The sequence below is a fragment of the Gasterosteus aculeatus genome, chromosome 1 (assembly GCF_964276395.1).
Source record: "Gasterosteus aculeatus chromosome 1, fGasAcu3.hap1.1, whole genome shotgun sequence".
In the NCBI taxonomy this organism is placed as follows: domain Eukaryota; kingdom Metazoa; phylum Chordata; class Actinopteri; order Perciformes; family Gasterosteidae; genus Gasterosteus; species Gasterosteus aculeatus.
In genome coordinates this window covers 23,185,531-23,201,116 of record NC_135688.1, presented here as the reverse complement: position 1 = coordinate 23,201,116, position 15,586 = coordinate 23,185,531, and the positions used below count along the sequence as shown (strand labels likewise).

At 41.8% G+C, this 15,586-nt stretch overlaps 1 protein-coding gene across 1 annotated transcript in view; it reads left to right on the top strand.

Annotated features, from left to right (window-relative positions):
- pudp (pseudouridine 5'-phosphatase) overlaps positions 1 to 15,586 on the top strand; it is a 229,112-nt gene that overhangs the window by 172,474 nt on the left and 41,052 nt on the right. The window lies entirely within an intron of this gene.

The following is a 15,586-nucleotide window of genomic DNA, read 5'->3' as shown; positions in this document are numbered from 1 at the left end:
ATAAGCCACGCCCCCTTTCGGGACGAATATAGTGGGACACAAATGAAGGCGAATTAACTACAACTAGTTGGGCAAGTAAAGTGTTCGAAGAATTCGCTTTGCTTTTGGTGTGAACACAGCATTAGTAATGTCGCAGGACCCTACTGTTACTACAGCCTAAATGACTGAAGCAAAAATCAATAAAGCAGTACCAATCTTGAAATAATGATTTGGAAAGGAGAAAATGGGAAAAAAGATACAATAATATGAAATAAAAATCTATGCTTTCAAAAACTTTTCATAATAAACCCAACATTAGCCAGAACTGGCAGCCACTGTTGGAGTCATGGATGTCATAGATGATGATTTTCATATATATATATATTAGGGCTGTCAATAGGTTAAAAAATTAAGTTATTTGTACACATTATGAATTTCGTTACGCAAATGAAACTTTGTTTTTTGTCTAATGGCTAAATCTTACAAGTAATAATTAATCACTTTAGAAAGCACGTATTTTAGACACTGTTGTTTAATTGTATTTTAAACACAAAACAACACACATTTGATCATCTTGGAGGCAGAATTCCACCGAGTGGAACATGTTGAACTAGCGACTCTTCCTGCTGTCCTCATGCAGTTTGCTGTGCTCTCAACTCTCCATCATTTGGTAGCTGTGTTTAAAGTGCCAACAATAGCCCCACATTTAGCCAGGACGTTTTCCAAACCACTGTCTTTCAGGGACACAGAGGTGGTCCTCTGCAGACTCTGCAAAAAGCCGTATTTTAAGAGTATCTAAATTGACTCTTGTTGCGTGTAACGCTTATTTAGTTGGACTTGATCAATACCGGTGAGCTTTCACTCGAAACTTTTGAAACATGGAATTGCATCTGCAAAAAGTTTTGGCCCTGCCAGCTAAGCTAAACTACCAGACTATTTGGGTCTCTGAATTGCTGTTGTTCTCCGTAAGGGGGAAAGGAACTACTTGTGAGCTGAATAGCAAAGAGTGCCGCTGACGTGGTTACGAGCCTCCCCTGATTCTCCCATCCAAGCTTGAAGCATCCTGTGTTCAGTCAAAGTGTCTAGAGATCACACTTGCACACCCTCAGCCCCCCTCTCACTAATCAATCCCTCGATCGATCCCTTTAGCAAGCAGATTAGCTTTTGACTTAAAACAAAAGTGACAGGCGATAAAATTGAAATCTTTAATAGTAATCTGCAGTTACTGAGGCACAGAGGAGGATTTCCTGTGACGTTTGCATAAGCTCCCCCCATAGGTAAAGGCCAATGCAGAAAATGATTTTCAGGAGACAGGGAAAATTCTTTAATCAGAAAATATTTGTTAGATTCATAATATATGATCCAGCAAACGGGCTGTGTACATACTAGGATAAATACCTATTTTCAGACCCGCTTGGAAACCAAGCAGCAAAGAGATGTGCATGCACCCATTTAGGATGTTGTTTGGGCTGAGGGTAAAAGGGTTGGGGGTGTGGGAGAGGAGCAATGCAGGCGGGTGTGGCTGGGGGCTGAATCCCGGAGACTTGACTGGAAGTGAATTAAGTCGGCTAACAATGCTCCATCACAGCCATGTGGTCCAGGTGCACCGCTCTCCAGGCAGCCGCTGCGGAGGAGTATCGATCACCGCGGTGACAAGGTGGCGGGCAAGAGATGGCTTCATGTGCACGTGGGTGTGTGCGTCTGTTGGGTTTGGGCTGACGAACCACAATCTTGGCCGTGTTCGCCGAGCTTGAATTAGAATGCAGGTAAATAGCTCGGCAACCAGCCCGGTTGATGATTGCCTTCCCCCCAACCTGCGAAGCTGGAGCCTTAATAGATTAATAGTCTGTAATTGCCTCCAGAATCGCCCCCTTCAACATATTTTACTTTGGAAATTGTTGCCCTTCATCTCACAGCCTCTTGCATAGTCTTCTCATCAGTTGCAGCATGAGATTCCAGACCTGCAGAGATTTCTACCTCACTTGGTTCTCCATGTAAATGAGCAACTCAGAGCTGATAGCAGTAAAGGATCACAGGCTTGTGCCAGCTGAATTTTGAAATTTCCTCCCACATCATGGACCCAGACAAAGTTTCTAAAAATGGCTTCCTGGTAAAGTGTGAATGTGTAGAGATTTCAGGGAGCGAGCATTCCAACAGGTTGTCAGTCATATCCAAGATTTAGATTTACTTTATCGTTAATCCAGGCCTGAATTAACACAGTGGTCCAAGAGTCCGATTGCGCAACACGTTGCGTCGTAACATAAACTACAACTGAGGATAATAAAAAGCTTGTCCTTGATCTATACTCTTCCTCTATATACTTGTCAACAAGTGACAAGATCAATAAGGGGGTCGAGAAGAAAAAGAAAGTCCTTCGTTTTCTGTCCAACATCCTCCTCAAAGCCGCAAAGATGCAGAACTTAAGTATACAACAACTGCTACTATAGACTATAGACAGCAACGGCTGTTATCCGTTCTCCTTGTTAGAGTCCTCAGTGGGAGTGGATTGGTAATCAGGGCCGAATGTCTGTTTGTTTGCTTTCAGCAGCGGGACGAATTAGGGAACAAAACAACGAGACTGTTAAGAGCGAGGGTATGGGGTACGTCCGTTGTGGGGTGGGTTGTCCGTTGTTTTCAGAAGGCCTGCCTCTGCATCTCCAAACAAGCGGTCAAAAACACCTTTAACTGTGGGGGTTCTGAAAACTCTGGAATGGTGTGTAACAATAATTACAAAAACAAGATATTCGTAATTAGATGCACTAAAATTGGACTTCGATCCAGTCCAATGTGGAATCTTCCTACGTGTGTAGTGGACTGACCATCCAAAGCCCGGTGATTCTGGATGGACTAATGAAGTTTCAGCAGAGAGTCAGTCAGGAAGACCAGCTGTGCAATCCCTTTCATTCATCAGGTTCCGCCTCTCTTCCTGTGGTTACTATCAGCTGATTGGAGGCGTGCACATAAAGTGAACCAACCATACGTTGGTACTGTTACTGTAAGCCAATCGCATTGCGTTGCTGTCAAAATAAAATCTGTCCTCTCTGCTGCTGTTGGTGGTCATTTCAGTGTACATTAGATGGGACCTTCCTCCATCCCAAAAATCTCCATCAGCAGAAAGACATGCCCCTCATACAAGGGCAGTTACTTCCTTTACTACCAGTGTCTCCAGGGGGGAATAGGCCTTACCCGACACAACCACAATTTTTCCAATTCATATTTAATTAATCATTGTTCATTTCTATTGAGGTCTGTCCTAATTAAAATGCTGTAAGCTGATAGTGGGGGCGTCAGTTTGCCTCTGCGGGCGTCCGTGTGTTTCTTCACTTTATCATTTTCTGGTCACAACACAAAACTTGTCCGGGGCAGCCGCTGAGCAGATGTGCTGACATCTTGTTTGCTCAGCTAGCCACATCTTAGCCTGAAGCTCAGAAGGTTTTGTTATTAATATTTTTGTTCTTGCCAAAGCAATTGGCGAGATCGTTGTTTGTATAAATTTGTTAGTTCCAATCTAGTGCCAAAAGGCTTCACAGGTGGAATTCTTCTTCAAATTAACAGTGGCAGAAGAGGACCGATCAAAAGCTGTGCCAACAAACAGTATCATGCAATATTTTCAGCCTGTCGGTTGTATCTGGAGCGGAATACTAAAATACGGTTTGGGCCTCGAGCCAATCTTAATATTAGCAACATCTTCACCTGCTTGTCAACCAAGTGAGATTTAATTAAAGCCTTCAGAGGGTTCAAATTTCGTAATCTATGAATATTTATATATGAACAAAATAGGTAGGAGCATAACTACTCCTTTCCACCTGAATATACAGGACACAAAAAGCATACTGCAAAATGATCCCGTGCTACTCAAAGGATCTAAGATTGAAGCATGTGAAAGATTACGCTGATATATTTATCTGACAGTAACACTGACCTACTTACTCCATTGATTAATGTTGCATGGTCAGAATACAATGTGATGAATGGCTGACCGATACTGCTTAACACATCAATAATTTAAAGATCTTAAAGGGCAATACACAATTATTTTTATTTTATTTTGAGAAGGCGGTGGCCGGTATGATTTGGAGAAAGTAAAATGTTGATCAGATTCAGTTTCATGTCAACACAGTCTTCTCACCGCTCGGCCCTGTTACTGGTTCCTCCAGGAGGCCTGGCAATACCTGTGAAGCCAGATCTGGGTCCTTAGTGGTGGGCTGGTTGCTGCTGGAAGCATTGCCGGAACTGATTTCAGGAGTTTTTCAGGGGAACATGAAGTGGATTTGGATGGAGTCGGTTTATATCTTGTGACGATCCCTTCCACCAGTTATCCTAATGTTCACTTTGCCTGCAGTTCTCTGTTCCAAAGATCTGGATAGCAATCACACCTTTTCCTGTGAAGTTCTGTATATGCAGTGAGACCTCCCAAGGATCATAAGGACCCATGTCCTCGCTGATTATTTAATTATTTTGTTTTTTTATTCATTGCCTTTTTCTTTAAAGAAAATGTTTGTTCATCACTTTCATCACGTGTCCCAAAACAGGAATGTAGCTCAGGAGGCTTTACCGTCTGTTTAACATAATGAAACCATCGATCCTCCAATAGATCAAATGACTTCCAGACTGGCGCCAAGGTGAAATGGCCTTATTATAGGGGACAAACAGCCTAAGGGATCAAATTTCTGTCTGCTTGAGTGTTTTTAGTTTGTTTGATTATTCTATTCTAATGCTAATGCTCATGGTTGTGTTTTATCTCAACCTTGGATACTCTATCCAGACTAATGCTTATGGTTGTATTTGGGCAAATTACATGATCCAGTGATTTTGAAGCTTGACCAATCTAAGGTATTAAAGTCAGGATATCTCGTGGTATTAATATCTTAACACAATACCTGCAGTACCTTTTGAATCAAGGTTTTGATATAGATTTCCTGCAGAAAATGCATTGGAATGCACACACACATGGTGATATATTGGTCCAAACAACCCACGGAATGACTCCATGAAGAAATGATCGGTTTCCAGCCAATCAGCACCTGGCTCTTCTGCAGCCAACAAAGTTGTTCAGGCTGCTGATGAACCTGGAGTTGGTTCGGACTCTGGCTCCTCCCCTCAGCCGTACTCCACTCAGTCCTCAACAGCTCTCTCGCTGCCTTTGTTGATCCACTAGATCCCCTTCATATCCTTGGGGGTCTTCAAGAACAGTTTCACCCTCCCCACACTATACCTATTGGTGGCTGTCCCACCAGAAGAGACGCTATCTGCACAGTCCCACTCTGTGGAGGACTCAGTCCCTGCTGCTCCCCCTCCTGCCTCTGTCCCCTGACCCCCTCTTGGCTGGAGGGATCCATTGGCAGCTCTTCCTCTTCAGGCGTGGTACCTTAAAAACGTCTTCTTCTCCCTCCACATTGCTGTCTGTAGACGTCATCCCTTCAACATACGTCTTCCGACTTCTTCCCGCCTGACCCCCTTCACCTCCCTGACCCACCTGCTGGACCCCACCCGTCTCTTCTTCGACTCCTTCACAGCCTCAACCAAACCTGTTGAATTCCAAGTGACTTCTCTTTCAACCCGTCACTCGCCCGCTCAAAAGTCCCACCCTACAACATCTGAAATATCAGGTAATATAAGAAGCAATTATGACACAACATAATTAAACCAATCTACTCTTCGTCTGAACACCAGGTTGAGATTCTCGTCGCTAATATTTATGATCATGTTTAGGCATTCTCCTGTGTGACGCCACATGTCTTAGGAAAGGAGATTTGCAGCCTGAGGATACCGTTTTAATCTGAGACACATCTTTCCATGTCTTGACGGCTCCCTGGTCAGCATCTCGTCCATGGTGAACGAGGGCACATTAGATATCTATAGCCTATTTAAATATCTAAATATATTTATCTATATGTAAATCTGTATAGATCTATTTATATTTATAATACGGGTAGATGAAATCCAGATTTCTGTTTAGGTAGCCCGTGGGGTGCATCATTGCTGTGTAATGCTTTTAGGTTGTACTTCACGCTCATAGTACTCGTAATACCGGTTTGCAGTGGTTACAAATAGCTTTGCTTTTATCGACTACGTTGTTGGTAGAGATTTCAAATGAAAATGTCCACTTAAAAGTGCAGTACCTTTCTCCATTTTCTCAGTTAATGTTTGCAGCAGTGTTCTGTTCTGCTGCATTTTGTTAACGCAATCATTGTCGGGATATATATATATATATATGTGTGTGTAAATGTAAATATATGCATAGTGCGCCATGGTGTTGTGGGCCTGCGTCAGGGAAAGAGTGCGTCTCCCTCTAATATGAGCCACATTGTGTAGGACGGGGAGGTCAATGGCAGACGGTACTTCGCCCTGCCGCTCTGTCGCCCAATGGAGCAGCGCAGATGATTTATGGTGGCTGGCTGCATGTCAGTGGAGCAGCGCTGTCACTGGCCCCTGGCGGGCACGGCCAAAATTAGGTTACTCATGAAACGCAAAGGGTCTGCCTCAGACAAACAAATTCAATCATGGCCTCCCCTTCCCTGCTGGTTGTTTTAATGCTGCTGGATTACAGAGGTCTCGCATCTCTCTGTGCCTCTTTACCGCACACACAGATGTAGTGCTGTCAATGTGCAGCACTTTCTCAGGAGGGAAGGGGCTTTTTCTTTTGGCCAGCTTAGAACATAAATCACAAATTTTAAGGCATCACATGAGAATAAAAGGGTAGTCTTACCACCAAAGTTCAAAATGCAGATCTTTGTCCCAACACTGATTGATTTACCACTTTGTAAAAAGGGCGCCCCATAAGGGGCTCATAAATTGTAACTAATGGCTTAAATGCTAGTCAGTGAGTCATTTACTAATAATTTAATAGATCAATGATGCAAAATGCAATTCATCAAGTGTGCAGCTGTAAATGTTTAATCAATTGTTGATGAATGGATTTAGAAAAAAAGAAATTTCTACATGAGGTTTACCCCTGATCAATTAATGGTCCAAAAGGACAGAGCAAGTGGTCTGCATAAGTGCAATTTTACACGGCCAGAATTTCACACAAAAACGACACCGGGGAACCATGGCAACTGAGATGTCACATCTTCCACCGCAAACTAAAGACACACCTCTTCAGACACTACCTCGACTAAACCACTAACAAATTGTAGCACTTAAATTGCACTTATAACGGCACTTATCTATAGCAAATTGTAATTTGCTTATTTGATGAAATTGCACTTTGTTTCATACTCTTCTGAGTTTGTATCCCTGTGGTTGAATGCACTTATTGTAAGTCACTTTGGATAAAAGCGTCAGCTAAATGACATGTAATGTATTGTCGTTCTTATCATGCAACGATTGCAGAAGATTGTTACTGCCTCACCTGGTTTTACACCCAGGCTGCAGGAATGCCTAAAGTTCGAGGTTGCCTAACAACACCCCCGAACTGTTTATTGGACGATAAACTACAGCCTCTCATACAGGCATGAAAACGGGACAAGGGTGAAAAAGGAGAGAAGGATATTACCCCTCTAGGGCAGGGGTTTTCTACTAGTTTTGTCTCAGGGATCATTTTTTGCGTACCGACGAGGGGGGGATGGGAATTGACAACTAAAAGGGGACAAGTCATTAAACACTCGTCATGCATTATATTGCATTGCATATAATGTGTGCTGGTCAATTAGTCTAAACTTAATTTTAGACTAATTTTTGCGTAGTTTAGAGTGACAAATCGTACCAGCGTACTTTGAAGTCAGAATGCGTATAAGGTTGGCAGGTCTGCTTATTGATAGAACGGTGGACCACTTTACCTTCTGCCTCGTCAGTCCCCTCAACTCAAAATCTACCTCCTCAAAAACGGTAGCGTTAGTTAATAATTTTCCACCGGAGCTTTAGCTAGCTGGCCAACGTCGCATTCTCTCCTGCTGTGTTAAATGACTCAATTCATCAAGCTGTAGCTAACGTTAGCTAAGTCTATGTCAACAAAGCTCCTGGGTAACTTAACTTAGATATACCAGAAAATATTAAAACCATCACTCACCCTGTTCGCAGTTCACTGAATCTCGCGCTCCCTTTTGGCACGCGCACCTGTTCGCAGTTCACTGAATATGAATACCCCCCCCCAAAAAAAATCTCATGGAATCCACATGATTCATGTAGGTCACTTATTTTGGTTTCAAAACGGCGAATTTCGCCGAAAGGTGAGGGATTTTCATGCCTTCTTATACCTTATTGCTCAAGTAAGATACTGTAATATATACATACCATAAACATATATTTTCTAACTTATTGGAGAGTGTTTGGAGCGTTTTCAAACCGATAAGTGCAGATTGTAGCCAAGGCTGTAATGCTGCGTTCACACCAAAAGCGAAGCAAATTATTTGCGCGAGTAGATTCGATGTAACGTCAATGCACAGACGCAAATGAGGCAAATCTTAAACGAGTGGCGTGAAAGACACAAAAGTGTGGGACGCTAAACGAGTGAAGCGAATAAACCGGCTGCTGGTCAGCCTGAAGTAGCGCTGGAAGCGGCAGTCATCCAGACGCACTTCCTGGAGGAGTCGGTGAAATTCAAGCTGTGGGAACCATGGCAATTCTAGCAGTGGTTGCTACGAGGAAAAAATTGGATTTTTAAAGAATATTACCCACAAAGGGAGATAATGGTGGCGTGACTGTTATCAATATACATTCAGTTTTTGGCTCGGCCTTTGCCACCCTACACTGCGCTCTCGTCAGGGCGAGTCTCGCGCCGCGCCATTTATCAACATAACAGAGCGACCACCGCCAGTGTCCTTCCAAGAAGAACCAACCCGAATTCTGTATGAGAGAATAACTTTGCCGGAGAAACTAGAGGTAAAACAGCTAGACCACCCTGACCTTACAATCAGAAAATGGACCAATGTGAAAGGGAAGCCCCACACACAACGCTTCTGTAGAGACTTCTAACACTTGGTTTAGCTAGCTAGTTATAGCTACAGCAGCGTCCAACATATATTTATCCTTTATCAAAGTTTTCATACCACTGTTCAATGGGTGTTGCTGTCCTGCTGCTAATTCTACTGCTAATAGTAATTAATACAGTATATATCCATTTATCTATCTAATTAAATAATCCAGCTGTTTTGGATGTTTTTATATGCATTTCAGTATGTATCATTGTGCTCTGTTAAATCACATTTGTCCTATTTACACATTCACAGGAGGAGAAGAAAATGCTCCACTTGATTGTTTCATCGAACAACGTTCCGTTCCGGGCATGAACATATTCAGTATAACAAAAACAAAAAACATTCTCAAGGTATCAACTGGAATCCAAAGGTATTGAAATTCAAATTCGAATATACCTACTCTCTACGTGTACTTTTGTTTTGAAAATACACCGTGGAGACGCTTGAGAAAATAGCAGCATATACTAACCATGAAATTAGTTGAATCCTTTATGTAATATTTCAATACTATTTTGAATATGAATTGTAAATATTATATGTTACACAATTTTAAAACGCTGGATGCATCCATGTATCTCATCCATCCATCCATTCATATGCAAACCACTTAGCCTGAGAACATGCAGACTCCACACAGAAAGGCCACTGGGCGGAGTCGAGCCCAGGACCTTCTTGCTGTGAGGCGACAGTGCTAACCACCACACCACTGTGCCGCCTCCATGTGTCTCAAAACCATCCAAATTTACCTAACCCTAAAATGGAATATCTGATGACTAGGCAAAACCCATTGAAAGTGTAAGGGTGCTGTAACATCAGATGTCAGTGACATCTCAGCACACTGAGCCGTGGGGTTGCTCAGTTTCCTCCCAGCTCTAAAGCATGTGAAAGTGTTATCTCATGCTGCTATTATTTTTGTATTCGCTGTGAAATTCACTATGTTGTTGATCCTTTAAGTCGACTTGGTTTCTGCCACTGTTATGTACTGGCTTTAGTTATATTCAAGCAAATACCATGATAATCCAATTTTTGAGTGAGCCAGCCTCTTTAATGCCAAAATACAAGCAGAAATGGAAATGTTGACTTTTGATTTTCATTCGGGTAAGACTAAGAAACATAATATTCAGTGTGCCGTTTTTTTCAATTAAGATACAGGAATGTTTCTGTAAGGCTAAAAAGAAGGGTTGCCAGCAGAAGCTCAGGTATCAGCTAGTCCATGACCACAAACTGCTGAAACCACAAGAGCAGCAGATGGAGGGAGTCTGCAAAAAAAAGGCTTGTTAATGAATATGTTGATTAAGAGTAGACACCCGCAAGTACATGGAGTAAAATAAAATAAAAAGGAAATACAAGTACATAAGTTTGGAGGATACTCAAATGCATACCTGTGAGAGCTTTAATAGAATAGAATACCGCAAATAGTTCCAGCCAACCGTCCACAATGTGAGATGCAGGTAGACGCAGACATTTGGAAAACGTAAAAAGAACTCTTCCTGCACCACCACAACCATTATGCCAAAAAAAAAATCACCACATTATGGCCAATTCCTTTTAAACTTAATAAAACTGTGGAACACGAACACAGCCATTTGGAAATCATTCAAAAGTGTGGAAATTGGGTGCAAAATACCAATCCCAAGAAGCAGCCACTGGCTAAGACATTGTCTCTACTGCACTCACTGAATAAATATCCGATTTGTGTAAACAGAAAGTCATTTCAAAGGGAAGCAGACAGAATGGTCTACAATAGGGACAAAACGTTGAATGGATTTAGCAGTAAACACAGGTTATGAACATAGAAAATGGTGGAATGAGCTCTCTGATGACATCAGGACCGCAGAGACCCTTTTCCGCCACAGACACACCTCTTCAAACTCTACCTTGACTAAAAAAAAAAAGAATGGGTTTCTTGAAGGGTGAATGAAAGGGAGGTAAGACCCTGCCAAAAAACACTACCTAAAAAAAAAAAAACTCATTGTAGCTTTGATGATGTCAACTTCACTCCACTTCATAGAGACCACTTGGCCTGAAGGAGAGCGGGGGCCAGCTGACACCGTCATCGCATCTCAAGCGTCCATCTGCTATCCAGTCCTGCCGCGGGATGATCAGCTCATCTTTTGCAGTCGGTGCAACGTAGCTGTGATTAAAATGATACAAAGCGGTCACAAGACATATAAGAAAGTTAGAAAGTTAGGGGACATGGGGGCAAGTAAGGGCCGGAGCTCATTTCTTTAGTTTTAACAGCAGACTTAGTGCTGACAACTGTAAATTTCATTTAAGCCTTTTGATACAACCACAACTGTTTTTTATACGTTTTTATTGTTTAACTTAAGAAACATCAATATTATGGCCAGCATGGATGTGTCTGAGTCATATAATTTATGATCGCTTTATATTCTTGTATAAATCTTGAGTTACTCTTTCAGGTTGTCAGTCTTACTTCATATCACAGAACACAAATGAGACATAATAAGCCATACTGGTATGAATTTATACCAAAATTACAGACATTAAGTCGTATTAGAAAGTAAACGAGCAGAGGTTTCCCCTCATTAGACGTCGTACATCTACATTCATCTTGCTTTTTAGCGCTAACATTAACAAGCTACAGCAGCCATGATGAAAAGGGTTTGAATGATGCTGACATCTGTAGAACATTTTGCAGATATGAAACAGGTCATATTCATTTTAACTCAACACTTTCTCCCCTCTAAATTCCCTATTTATTTGAGACCATACTTTTTTCTGAAATGTGTTTTGGGGAAATGCAGTCATTTGCAATCCTCCTAATATTTAAAATAGTACAGATTTGTATTGTGGAATGTATATGTTATTATTATTCACAGATAAGCACTGCTTCATAATCCTTTTTTCCAATTATAAATTATATCTATAATGGAATGAAGATGAATTGTATGGTTTTCAGCTCGATTTGGAGGGGAATTTTTTTTTTTCTGGGAGACAGACAGTAATTAGTGCTGAAAGGTAAAGAAAATCAGCATTTGCAAACTAAACTTTTTAGCAGCCCTTATGCTCACTGTACTGGGAGGCATATGCCTTTTTTTTCTTCCTTTCTCAATTCACAGGAAGCCTTTGGATTTACAACGATGTCAGCAACTTACCGACAGAGACAACGAAGGGCACTTGACTGGGGGTGAAAATCAGAGTAATTAACATTTAATTGGTAAACAGCGCTACGACGTGTGTCCGGATCAACACCTGCTCTAACAGAGAACTTCAGCCAACTCAAAAAAAGTGAACGAATAAAAATGCACACTTCCCCAGGCAATCACGCTTTCTGCTGGTGATCAGAAGAGTAGCAAAAAACAATCCGGGGAGTGTTATGTTTGTGGAATTTTGTGTTCTCCTGCACTCCGGGACACTAATTCCTCCCTCAAATAAATGTTCTGTATATATTCTGACATAGTCCAGACTAAATCTTTCTTAACTTCGGAAGTCTATTGTTACAAACCACAAATGGCCATGCCATTTCTTAAAAACGGTTTACTATAACAGAATAACTACTCCATTTGCTTCCAGTTTCTTGAATTGATAACCCACACAAAGCTCAAATGGACATTGTTACAGAGCTGTGCATATCAATTTAGGACTAGAGGTTACAACCGGTGCATCCTCGTCAAGGCGTTGCACATGCGATCACAAGAGAATCATGGAATCACAAGGATATCCATCCAGTCAGGGTTCAAGTAACGCATCTTCCTTCTTCAAACTCTTGATTTTAGCCTATGCGGTGGGATGAGAAAAACAAAGATCCGATAAAAGTCAATGTAAAACAACGTTTTTGTGTTATTTTTTCCTTGCTTGCTAAATACCTAAATATAATTGACCTATGGAGTCAAATATCTGTGTGCAGCCGGAGGGTCTCACTGAGAAGGGTTATAACATGTCTCACATTTGTCTCCTTAGAGGTAGACAGGTGGTTATGATGTCCAAGTAATCCACAGTTATAATATTTATGGTCGCTATTAATATTTTTTTAACGTTTTTGTTAGGTGGCTCCGGGTCTACTGTCCTTGTGCAAGAGACTGAAGATTGTTCCTAAAAGTCAATTTATCTGTGTGTATAAGCATTTAGGTTAAACGGAGACGTTTGGCATCTCTTTTTGCTGCCTTTCTCATCGGTCTGTTTATGTGTGTAAATTGAGGAATGATGACGTGTAGTGGAGGGCACTTTGAGTGCTAGCAGAGCTCAAAAGAAAATAGAAATGTGAGTGCAGTTGCAATTACTTCATCTGGAAGTGCACTCTGAATTTAGACGGTATGTTTGCAATGTATGTAGTGGACTACAGAGTGAGAATCAATTCCATTTTCCATACCGCTTCTCCATAGAGTGTCACGGGGGGGTTGGAGTCAATCGGTGAGATACGTGTACACTCAGATCTATCACAGGCCTGACATAGAGACGGAAAACCATTCGCTCTCACATCAACAGACCTCTGCACAATTTATTGTTACCAATTAACATAACCTGCATATTTGGACTGTGGGAGGAAAACAAAGTAACTGGAGAGAACCCGCTCAGGCACAGGGACAATATGCACACTCGACATAGAAAGACCCCAACCGCCTGGAGGGTCTTACTTGTGTGAGGCAACAGCGTTTGCCACCACACCACCCTGCCTCCAGTCAGAATGAGAAATATTTGATTTCAAGTATGTGCAGGGAATTTAGTTTGGTAATTAAATGAACCAAAATGACCATATGCTCTGATTTAAAAGAGCTCCAAAAAGACTATATATATATATTGTGGCAACCCACGGGCGCAGCACTCTAGATAGCGCCTCAAGAGAGCAGCACCAAGGGCAGGGGCACCAACGAGCAAGAGTTCAGGTGACCAAAAGGGGCAACACCCCGCCCCCTCTGGAGACAATGAGCGGCCCAGGTGTAGCTCATAAGGCTGATGAAGGTTGGCCACACTATAAAAGACCAACCATTCCAGCATCCCGAGAGACAAGACGTGAGTAGAAGCTGGCTTCATGCTGGGGTCTGTTTGCACGAGTGTTAAATCCTGTTTTTTTGTGCTTCCTGCAGGAAATAGGCCGAAGACCAAACGAACCCGTTGGGTTACTTTAGTTTGCAGAGTTAATTTGGGGAGGTTTTGGGGTGACTAGTTGCATTAAAAGGAGCCATGTTTCCCCTCAGTTGCCATTAGTGGTTCATCTCAACAGCGTGGTGGATAACATCACGCTCATGATAATGATAATGTCTTGGAAGGCTGTATGTGGTTTCCTGGAGGTGGCTCTGGTTGCTGATGATTTGGTCTGGCTGGTTTTGCTTTAAACCAATCATAATTGACAGTGAAATATCTCGGCCTTTCAGAGAGAGGAAAAAACAGTGAATGTGAGTCCAACCTCCAGCTGCTGGTCTAAATGTGTCCTCCAAGGCTTGTGTCCGTTATCACTGACCAGAGGCAAGAATAGAGTGGAGCTCGACATCTGGGTACTCTCGCAAGGAAAATGTTAATACCCTCCGATTTATCCAAACCCCTTCAGCTGAAAGTGAATACACTGTAGACTGAAAACTGACACCAATGGGAAACAGTGGCATATTTTATGTGTTTAAAATAATGAAAAATATCTTCATCCTATGTTTGAAAATGGATAAAAAATGATGATACTGATTCTTAAATAAAAAATAAAATGAAACCACCATCTTTCTCTGGAAATGCTAAGGCGATAACGAACAAAATCAAAAAAGCAAATAAACAGTCAAAGAAAGACACTTTCTGTAGTGCAAAAAATGAAAAAAAAGGCTCCGGATTATTATATTATAAATATCTCATCACACACATTATCTTTTGACGGTCAGAGCAAATAAGGTTAAACACTGATGAAACTATGAAAACAGATAATAAAACTAAAAATGATTTAAAAAAAAATAATAACAAACATTCCATCAAAAATGCTAGTCTGTATAAATGTGTTTATTGCAATAAGTCGAAGTGCAGTACACGTATAGTTATATTATAGTTAGTTATATTCTGAGGGGTCTTGTCTTTCCATTGTGGTAACATTTTTCATCCAGCTCCTCCACAGCAGGACTCAACAAAACCTGTGATGTGTTAAAGCTGTATGGATTTAAATGCCCATTAGTTGAGCATGTTTTACCAGTGGAACACCAGTCGGACTGATGTGAAAATGTATCCAGCACTAAACAGAAATTGTGCAGACAGCTGTTCCAGGTGTATCCAGATAGTTACCTCCTGGTTGCGAGGAGGTTTCAATGCCCAAGAGGCGGAGCCCAATTCGGAGGTGGAGAGGTCAATGAGAAAATGGTCCTACACTTACTACAAATATTGTGCACATCAGCTTTAAGTTACACTGGCTTGTGTCAAGTCTTCTTCCTAAACTGGCATTCAATCTAGTACATTATGGTCTAGTTGAGAGTAGAATAGATAGTAGAATAGAACAAAGGGGCATTGCTAACTTTGAGGTCACGACTATGCGGGGCCCAGGCGAAGGGGGACTGTGGGTGAGTGGAAAGCACGGCCGTCCTCCAATCAGAGAATTAGCAGTTCGATCCCAGGTCCTGCTAACCCGCGTGTCAATGTGTCCTTGGGCAAGACACTTAACCCCAACATTGCTCCTGAAGTTGTGAATACTGGGTGTGAATGGGTTGAATGTTAGTTACTGATGGGCAGGTGCCACTGTGTATGCTGTCATCAGTGTAAGA